Source organism: Sminthopsis crassicaudata, chromosome 4, assembly GCF_048593235.1.
Source record: "Sminthopsis crassicaudata isolate SCR6 chromosome 4, ASM4859323v1, whole genome shotgun sequence".
NCBI classification, from domain to species: Eukaryota; Metazoa; Chordata; class Mammalia; order Dasyuromorphia; family Dasyuridae; genus Sminthopsis; species Sminthopsis crassicaudata.
The window spans coordinates 32,299,317-32,309,146 of NC_133620.1; positions in this window are offsets into that span (position 1 = coordinate 32,299,317).

Genomic DNA, 9,830 nt, shown 5'->3' on the forward strand with positions numbered 1-9,830 from the left:
ATATATGCCCTTTCTGTTAGTGAGTTCATATACTTTCATGAATTTATTTAATAATTGCTTCAATGTGAATAACTTCCAAATCTCTATATCCATTCCCAATATCTGCCTTAAGTTCCCAAATATCTGCTAGCTACCTCTACCTGACATCTTAAACTCAACAAGTTCAAAGCAAAGTTTTTATCAGCTCTCTTAAAACTCTCCTTTCCCCTCAAATCTTTATTTTAATTCATGGCATCAGCAATCACCCAAGTTCTAACTTTTGGAGACATCTTTGACTCCCTTCTTTTTCTTATCCTAAATCCCCCATATCTAACCAATTTTCATACTTGATCCAAAGCTTTCTTCAGAACATATCTTAATAAGAAACTGTCTCCTTTTTCCTTTAAGTTGTCCAGAATTCTAGTTCAGAATCCTATTGCAATGGCTAGAATGCCAGCCCTGGATTCTGGTGGATCTGAATTCAAATCTGGCTTCAGACACTGGTTGTATTACTAGGGACAAGTCACTTAACCCCGTTCGTTTGCTCTGTTTCCTAATCTATAAAATGAGCTGGAGAAGGAAATGGCAAACCACTCCAACATTTATACTAAGAAAACTCTAAATGGAGTGACAAATATACAATAACAACCCTTAAGGGTAGAATTTCTTCCCTTCTAATTTCTAATTACTAGATTCCTTCTCTTTGAAAGCTCATTTCAGCTGCTCCCTCCTGTGAAAGATTCCCTGGTTCCTCTTCTTGACAGAGGACTATCTCTCCTCCACATCTTGTAGGTCCTGGTCTTCCCCTCCAGTCTCTGTCTCACTTCCTTTCCAGATATCTCTAAGACCCCTTTAATTCTAGATCATAGCATCATATAGCATAGACCAAGGGAAGTCACTTCCCTTCTCATCTCCCACTAGTTTCATCTGTTAGGGAGTCACTTCGTAAAGAAAGGAGAAGCAATTTTGATGGAGGGAAGGGCAGGTAACTGGTGCTCTGTTCTTGAAATGGCATGAAATTCAATTTATTTATAACCTGTTAAGCATTTATTGTATGCCAGGCACTATTCTAGGAGCTGAGAATACAGAGATAAAATGTCCTTTAAAAAAAACAAAACACATTCTAATAGAGGGAAATGAAGTAGAAAGGTAAGCTAATGGTAGGGAAGAGCACTGACTAGTTAGGGTGAGGGCCAAAAAAGGCCTTAGTACAGGAAGTAAGCATTTGTGAAGGGAGCTAGGGATTCCAAAAGAGCAAAATCTAAAAACAAAATAGTGCTGTTCAGGTTGGGCAAAATTCCTTTGTAAAAAATGTCAAACCAAAATGGTGCTCCTTTGTGGAGAGTGCATCTTTGATGAGAGGCAGTGTGTAGGGTGGTTAGAGAGCCCAGAAGAGCCTGTTTCTTGGTGCTGATAAGTGACATTATGGACAGAGTCCTGGACCTGGAGTCAGGAGGGACTGGGTTTGGTTCTAGCCTTAGATATTTACTAACTTTATGACCCTGAACAAATTACTTAACCTTTATTTCTATTTCTTCATCTGTAAAATGAGGTAATAACATCTATATCCCAGAGCTGTCATAAGGATAAAATGCGATTTTTGTAAAACATTTTGCAAATCTTAAAGCACTCTAAACTATTGTAATTTTGACTCGATGTTCCTGAACATGTCATTTAAGTGCTTCCAGTGCCCCTAACCCTCTGTCTAAGATTATAAATGACAAGGAAGGTGCCAGCCTGTATTGTCCTGGGAATTTTTCTTGCTAAAAGTTCCCCACACCAGTGTAATCATATTTCAGATCATGAAAACAAAATAAAATTTGATAGGCTCATTTAGCCCCAAAGAGTTTCAAAACAAAATAAAATGACGGATAATATATTCACAAAATACTAGACTTTTCTCTTCACGGAATGTGGACAGCTGTTAAGAGGGATGATGCTGGTTCAAACTATTACTAAAGGTTACTTTTACACAGATACATGGAGAGAGAAAGAGAAACAGACAGAGAGAGCATGGCAAGTTCTGGTTTTAATCAAACTATTTTTATTGAGTTCTATAGAAGACAACTGTCAGCAAAATGCCAAAAAGGAAAAAAAAAAAAAAAGAAAAAACATTTGATTGTGTATGAAAGTACTGAGATGAGTGAATGGAGATAATCAGTTGGATTTTTTTTTAAGGACAGAGCTTTGTATTTAGGGGGAAAAAAACCCAGCAAGGAGGGACTCCCTGCTGTGCACATCTGTTCCTGATAAAATTTCTTAAGTATGGTTCTTGTTGGCGTCATTTCTCCATCACACACCACAACCCTCAGTGAGGTTACAGAGGGCCTTTGCCCTGGATTTACACAGAGGGCTTGAAGGAAACTCCCTCACATACAATAAGCAACCCACCATTAGAACAGAGAGAAATAAGAAATCTGATTAGGAAAAAAGGGAGAAATTCATAAGACTTTCTTTTTATTTGTTAATTTGTGGTTGCTTCATAAAACTCTCTGTGTCTCTTTCTCCCTCTCTTTTCCCTCCTTCTCTCTCTGTCTCTCTCTGTCCCTCTGTCTCTCTGTCTCTCTCTCTTTCTTTTTCTCTCTCCATCTTTCTCTCTCTTTTCCTCCCTCCTTCCCTCCCTCTCTATCTCTGTCTCTATCTCTCTCCCTCTTCCAACTCAGACTCTTAGCAGCTGTATGCTCCAGGGCCCAACGCTAACCTTTCCTGGCATTGCCATATTCATTTATAAAATGAGGGACTTCCACTTGATGGCCTCTCAGGTCCCTTCCAACTCTAATTTACGACCCTATGTTCCCCCCCCAAACAAGCACTGCATAAATTGTTGACCCCATCTGATCTCAAGATGTTCAGCTAAGTAATCTGAGAGTGGGCACTGATCCAGGCAGATCTCTTTTTCTTCATTCTTCTTTCACCATCATCAACATCTGTAAGTTCAAGGTTTCCTTCTGCCCTACGTGTAGAAGCTGCTGGGAGCCTGGTAAAAACTACACATCAGATCTCTACAGCACACCGTGTTCTCAGTAATATTAAACACCAACTAAATATTCACATACCTGCCTATTTTTTCTGTCATCTTTCAGAATTGCAAAAATTAATTTTTCTTAGCCACATGAACGTCTTCCAAGTTTGTTGTAATTCTGGTTATTCATCTTTGAGTTTTCTTCTATGCACATTTTTTGGTAGACAATTATATTTTAATTACAAAATAACAGATTTTGTTAAAAGACCAATCATATAGTCATAAAAACAAGGGCAAAGCATGAATAATTTTAAGACAACAAAGTGAACCTTAATCAGCAGTATTGTAGGCAATACAAAAAAACATGTTAACCTCTCATCTGTAATTACCCAAGAAGAGACAGGTCCATTTCATCATCTGGATCTCTAGGCCACTTGGATTTCTGGAATATCACATAAATCTTGGCTCCTTAGATATTATCCTGGAGTTGAATCCTTTAAGCACATTAAAAAAAAAAAAAAGACAAGATATTAACTTGAAACACACATGTATAGGGTCATAGGTAAATCCAGGGATGAGGTCAAGCCTTTTTCTTCAGTCAATGCTTCTCTAGTGCTATAAGTCAATATTGGTCAGACTAAGATCATTTTTATTATATTATAACCAAAGCTCTCCTTCATACTTACACATGGGGCAGGGAGGAGAAGGCTATATCTCATACCTGAGATGCATTCCTATTTCTCTTCTTAAAATCCTAGCTTCCTTCAAAGTTCAGCTCAAAAGTTGTCTTCTAAAAGACCTAATTCTCTTTGCATAGGGGGTTTGTGGACTTGGGAATTTTTTAAAATAATCATTTTTGATAATTATATTTCAATATAATTAGTTTCCTTTGTAATCCTAAATATTTTATCTTATATATTTAAAAACATTCTGGGAAGGACTTTTACCATACTGCCAAGAGTCCAGGATATAGAAAAAAGTTAAGAATCCCTGTTCTAATTGTCAGTGTTCTCTTCCCCACTCACTTTGTATTATTGATTATATTCCCTCTCTTAGAATATAAGCAACTTAAAAAACAGTTGTTTCATTTAGTTTTTTTACTTCTAGAAGCCAGCAAAGAACATGGCACATAGTAAATATTTAATAAGTGCTTGTCAAATGCCAATCTCCCTCTTGCTGGTTTTTTTAAACTTGTTCCTCAGCTTATTATTCAGCTCATTTTCTATTTTTGTTTTAGCTATTTTTGTCACATTTCATACTTCAGATGATATGACCTATATGATTTCTTGTTGAAAAGCTTTCTGTAATTTGACACACAGTAATAACCATTTCAGATGATTTCTCCAATAAATACAGGGGTGAAAATGTCCAGTTTCCAGAAAAGGATAACAATTCTAATAAGCCATCTATCATCATTAAAAAGTAGCAACATGTCATATTAAGAATGCCTGGGGGTACGTTATACTTGACATTTTTGCCTGGTGTCAGATAGTGTTCTTTCAAGATCACAGATGAAAAAAAGAAAAAGAAATAGAAAGGAAAAAAAGAAAAGGAAAAAAATAAAGGAGAAACAATGCATCTGTAGACTACTGCCTGCCAAATTTGGACTGTTTTTTTTTGTTTTGTTTTGTTTAGTTTTTTTTTTTTAAAGTTAACTTTTCGATGACATGAGGGGCCAAAATTGCAAAACCAGAAGAAATTATAAGATGCAGACCCCAGAGTTTTGTGATTTTATGCAATCAATATTCTGACACCTACAAATGTTTTTTCTTCCTATGTGACCAATGCCAAAAACTGTAAGATGTTATCACTGGAGACTTTTGCTCTGATTTTGAAATAAGTTTGAATCTTTGGAATGACTGTTTTTCATTTGCATTTCTGCTTAGGTCTTTAACATGGTTATAATCAGTACCTTATAAGGAAAAGTGTCATTAAAATGGCTCCTTTTAAAATAGACCACTTGTAGATGTTTCTATCAACAATACTGCATGTCTAGGCTTAATAAATTTCAACAGAAACTATCTCAAGTTAAGCAATTTAATCTCTAGTCTAGAACAAATAACAAATAGAGAAACAAGAAAAAACATGACAATGAAAAATCATCAAAGATTGCATAATAAAAGATTCCAGAACTGATCTTATTGTTCATCTTTTCCTATAAATGGGTTTTGTGCTTCAGGATTGTGAATATGTTTTTAAGGAGTTATTTGCCATTGGAGAAACAAGAAACATAACTGACTTATATGGTGAATAAAAGAACCGATATCATTTTAAGCAGATATTTGGGATGGAGATTGGAAATGACATTATGGATAAAGGAATAGGGTAAAGGTGCAATCTCTGGGGAAGATTCGTATCTAGAAGTTCTTTTTGTGATCCACATTGAAGACCTGTCTCATTTCTGATGCATACAGTACCCAACAGTTCAGAAACAAGCAACTTGACTAGTGTAATGGGATATGAAAAAGAAAATAAAGTTTTTGAAGTCAGAAGTGCTAGGTGGGAAATCTGGCTTTGGTACTTGTTACCTCATTCATGGGATCTGATTTAATGCCCTAGATTTCAGTTGCCTCATCTATAAAAGATCTGGCTTACACCAGATGCTTTCTAAGGAAGAGTGGAGAAAGGGAAACGTCCTAATGTTCAATTAAAAAGACCAGTGAGTTTAGCTTTCATTCTAAAATAGATGATTAAAAAGGGCTTTAGTACCCATGCATATGTTTTGTAAATAAAAAGCTTTAATAAAAAAAGAAATATAAAATTTTTAAAAAGGCTTAGTTAATATCTAGTAAAGAAAGCACTGATTACCAGGAACCATCATAGCTTCATCAATAACAGGTCATGCACAACGAGAAAAATATGGAAATATGTTTAAAAGAATTGCACTATTTAAACTATCAGATTGGGGAGGAGGGAGGTTAAGAGAGAGAGAGGGAGAAAAACTTGGAATAAAAAATCTTGGCATGTACGAAGCAGTTAATTTGATAAAATACCTTACATTAGTCAAAATTATTATTATTTTGCTTTGCAAACTTTTTTTTAGGTTATACATGTATATACATTTTTTATATATTTCCATATGAGTCATGTTGGGAGAGAAAAATCAGAACAAAAGAGAAAAACCATAAGAAAGGAAAAAACCAAAGGAAAAAAAGGTAAAAATTTGCATTCGTTCTCAGTAATTCTGGATGCGCATGGTATTTTCCATCCTGAGTCTATTGGAATTGCCTTGGATCACTGAATTGCTGAGAAGAGCCAAATCTATCATCATATCATCATATGATCATCACACAATCTTACTGTTACTGTGTACAATGTTTTCCTGGTTCTGCTTGCTTCATCAGCATCAGTTCATAAAAGTCTTTCCAGGCTTTTCTGACACCAGCCTGATGATCATTTCTTATAAAACAATATTCTACTACTTTCATATACCATAACTTATTCTGTCATTCCTTAACTGATGGGCATTCACTCAGTTTTTAATTCTTTGCCACCAAAAATAGAGGTGCTAAAAACATTTTTCCATGTGTGGGTCTTTTTTCCCTCTTGTCATCTCTTTGGGCTACATGTCCAGTATATCTAAGTTTTACACTGTTCTTGTGGAAAATATAGAGATGTAGGCTAGATTATGAGAACTAAATAGATTCAGAATTGATTAGCTGCCCAAAGTCTATGAGGAGTCATCAATGATTCAATGTGAATTTAGTGTTGGAATATGGAATAAGTCCTAGATCATGCAGCGGATAGAGCCCTGGACCTGGAATCAGGACGACTCATCTTTGTGAGTTCAAATCCAGCCTCAGCCTGGACAAATCACTACACCCTGTGTGCCTCAGTTTCCTCATCTGTAAAATGAGCCGGAGAAGGAAATCACAGACTACTCCAGTATCTCTGCCAAGAAAACCCCAGTGGACTCAAAGAGTTTGACACAACTATGAACTTAGCAGATCCCCAGGGAAATGTTTTGAGGATTTGGGTTTGGTTCCCTGGTATTAAACACGCTAATCAATTACTTGGATTATGACAGAAATGCACATATATGGAATCTGCAGGGGACACAACGCTAAGACAAAGGAAACTAGCATTTATTAAGGGCCTTCTAGGTGCAAGACACTCTGCTAAATGCTTTATAAATATTCCATTTGAGCCTCACAACCCCTTGGGGAGTATCCTCACTTTACAATTAGGGAAACCGAGGCAGGCAGTTTTAAATGACTTGCTCAGGGACATACAGATATGAAGTGTCTAAGGCCATAGTTGAGCTTGTTTTCCTGATTCCAGGCCCAACCTAGGAAGGATAGTTAACACACCAGATGATGTGTGTGTACACGATGCAAAAAGATTTTTGACAAGTTAGCATTGAATTTAATAAGAAATTCAGGAGGGATAGAGGTAAAGTCTTCAGCTCAAGTCCCAGATGGAGAAGGCATGGTGAGACAGCCTGTCTGAGAGGGATTCTGTCAGCAGTAGGGGGTAATGGATTTCCCCTCATGGAAGGTCTTAAGTTGGATATCACTTGGTGGGTAATGCAAATTCTATAATTCTGTCCCTACAAACTCAAGATTCTATGAATTCTCAAATAATACTGAATGTGTAAGTCACATTTTAAACAAAACTTTCCCTTCACCTTAATTTCCATTTTCTTATTCATTAATATTTCAATAATGACCAACTTCCTATTCCCTGGAGGATTATATGTCTTTTGGGGAACAAGCCATGTACCCCGAGTTTCTCCTTTGAAAACGGCTGCTGTAGGAAAAATAAAGCCTCCTAACCACAACCCGAGATTAAACAAACACAAGGGTTTGTGTGTGTTTGTGTGTGTAAGGGATTTCAAGTTTAAAATTCACCAATGGTTTTCAAGTTTTGTTTAAAGATCATATCACACATTCCCTCACACCACTCCCTTCAAAATGTAACAATCCCTCGCTCCTCCCCAAACCTCCAGATTTTCATTTTTGGGAGTGAAAGAAAATACCAGTTGAGCAGATATTGATCTGATGATGTAACTTTTATTCTCCAAACCCAATTTTCCCCCACTTCCCAAGAGAGCACCACCAGTTCACAAAGCTTCTTTTATTTTTGCTGTTTAAAGTTCTTCTTATTCAATCTTGTCTGATTTTTATGTGATCCCAAATATACTGGCTTGCTATTTCCTCCCCCAGCTTATTTTGTAGATAAGGAAACTGAGGCAAACAGGGTTAAGAGACTTGTGTAGTGTCACACAGCAGCTCCTGGGTGTCTGAAGCTATACTTAAACTCAGGTTTTCCTGCCCACAGATCCTGCACTCTATCCTGCCAACCTCCTAAATGTCAAATGCAATGGCTTCTCATTTTTTGCTTATCTTTCTCTGCTGCTTTTAATAAATACTAAGACCACCTTCCCTCTCATCTCTCTGGGCTGCTCATGATCTATTAAAAGAAAACAAAACCCCAAATTTTCACATTCACACTTGAAAAACTTAGAAACAGAATTTTCTCATGTTTTAAAATCTCCCAATTGAAGTTTCAAAATATTTCAGCTTTATCCCTTTTAAAATATTTTATACCTAGTTATTAATAAAGCATATATACAAAGCATACTTTATTATATATAACATACGTTATGTAGATATACTAGATTAATTAGGTCTATTAGGTAGAAAGGAACAAGTATTTAATCAGCACCTATTACATCTGCCACATACTATGCTAACCCTTTTACACTTAATGCTCACAACTGCCCTGCAAGGTTAAGTGCTATTATGATCTCTATGCTCTATGATCTGAGGCAGACATTAAAAGTCCTTGTTAAGGGATTTGAGCAGGACCATACAGCTACTAAGTATCTGTGGCTGAATTTGGACTCGGGCTTTCTTTACCATGCAGTAACAATTTTGCCATCTAAATGCCTAGAGGCAGTGCAGGCTCAAACATGATACTCTGCCATCAAACATTTGGAGACCATTAGGTTAGTGCTGTCATTTTCTTTAACTACTCTCTTACTTTCTGCAGTAAATACCCCTAAGTTCTGACTCATCTTTCTTATTTTGTGCTTTAGAAAATCTCTCATATTATTGTTCTGTAAGAAACAACCAGCAGGATGATTTCAGAGAGGTCTGGAGAGACTTACAGGAACTGATGCTGAATGAAATGAGCAGAACCAGAAAATGATTGTACATGCAACAAGATATGATCAACTCTGATGGATATGGCTATCTTAAACAAGGAGATGATTCAAACCAGTTCCAATTGTTCAGTGATGAAGAGATATCCACACCCAGAGAGGACTATGGCGAATGAGTTGGACCACAACATAGCATTTTCACTCTTTTTGGTGTTCTTGCATTTTATTTTGCTTCTCTTTTTCTCTTGTGCAGCATGATAATTGTTATCAACATGTATGCGGATATTGGATTTAACATATATTCTACCATGTTTAACATATATTGGACTACTTGCCATCTAAGGGAAGGCATGGGGGAAGGGGGGGGGAATTGGAACACAGGGCTAATGTTGAAGAACTGTCCACGCATGTTTTTTAAAAAATGAAAAGCTTTAATAAAAAAAAAAAAAAAAAAAAAAAAAAAAAAAAAAAAGTGCTTTGTGGGGGGAAAAAAAAAATTTCCCATTTCATTTGCTTTTCATGAGCACAGTCCAAAGTTTATTTCCAACAATTTTACTTTCTACCTCCCTATAATTTTCTATTCTCTCTCCTTCCCCCATCCAATCAATCCCATTTATTTTGGAAGTAATGAAAATAACAAAAACACATTTGTTAAATTGAGCTGTCTTTCTCATTCATTCAACAACTATTTATTGAGTCTATGGGCTTTATTTTAGGAACATGCCTTGCTCCATGCCCTTGAAAGAGAACAACTTCCAATTTCTGAAAAGTATCTCACAGAAA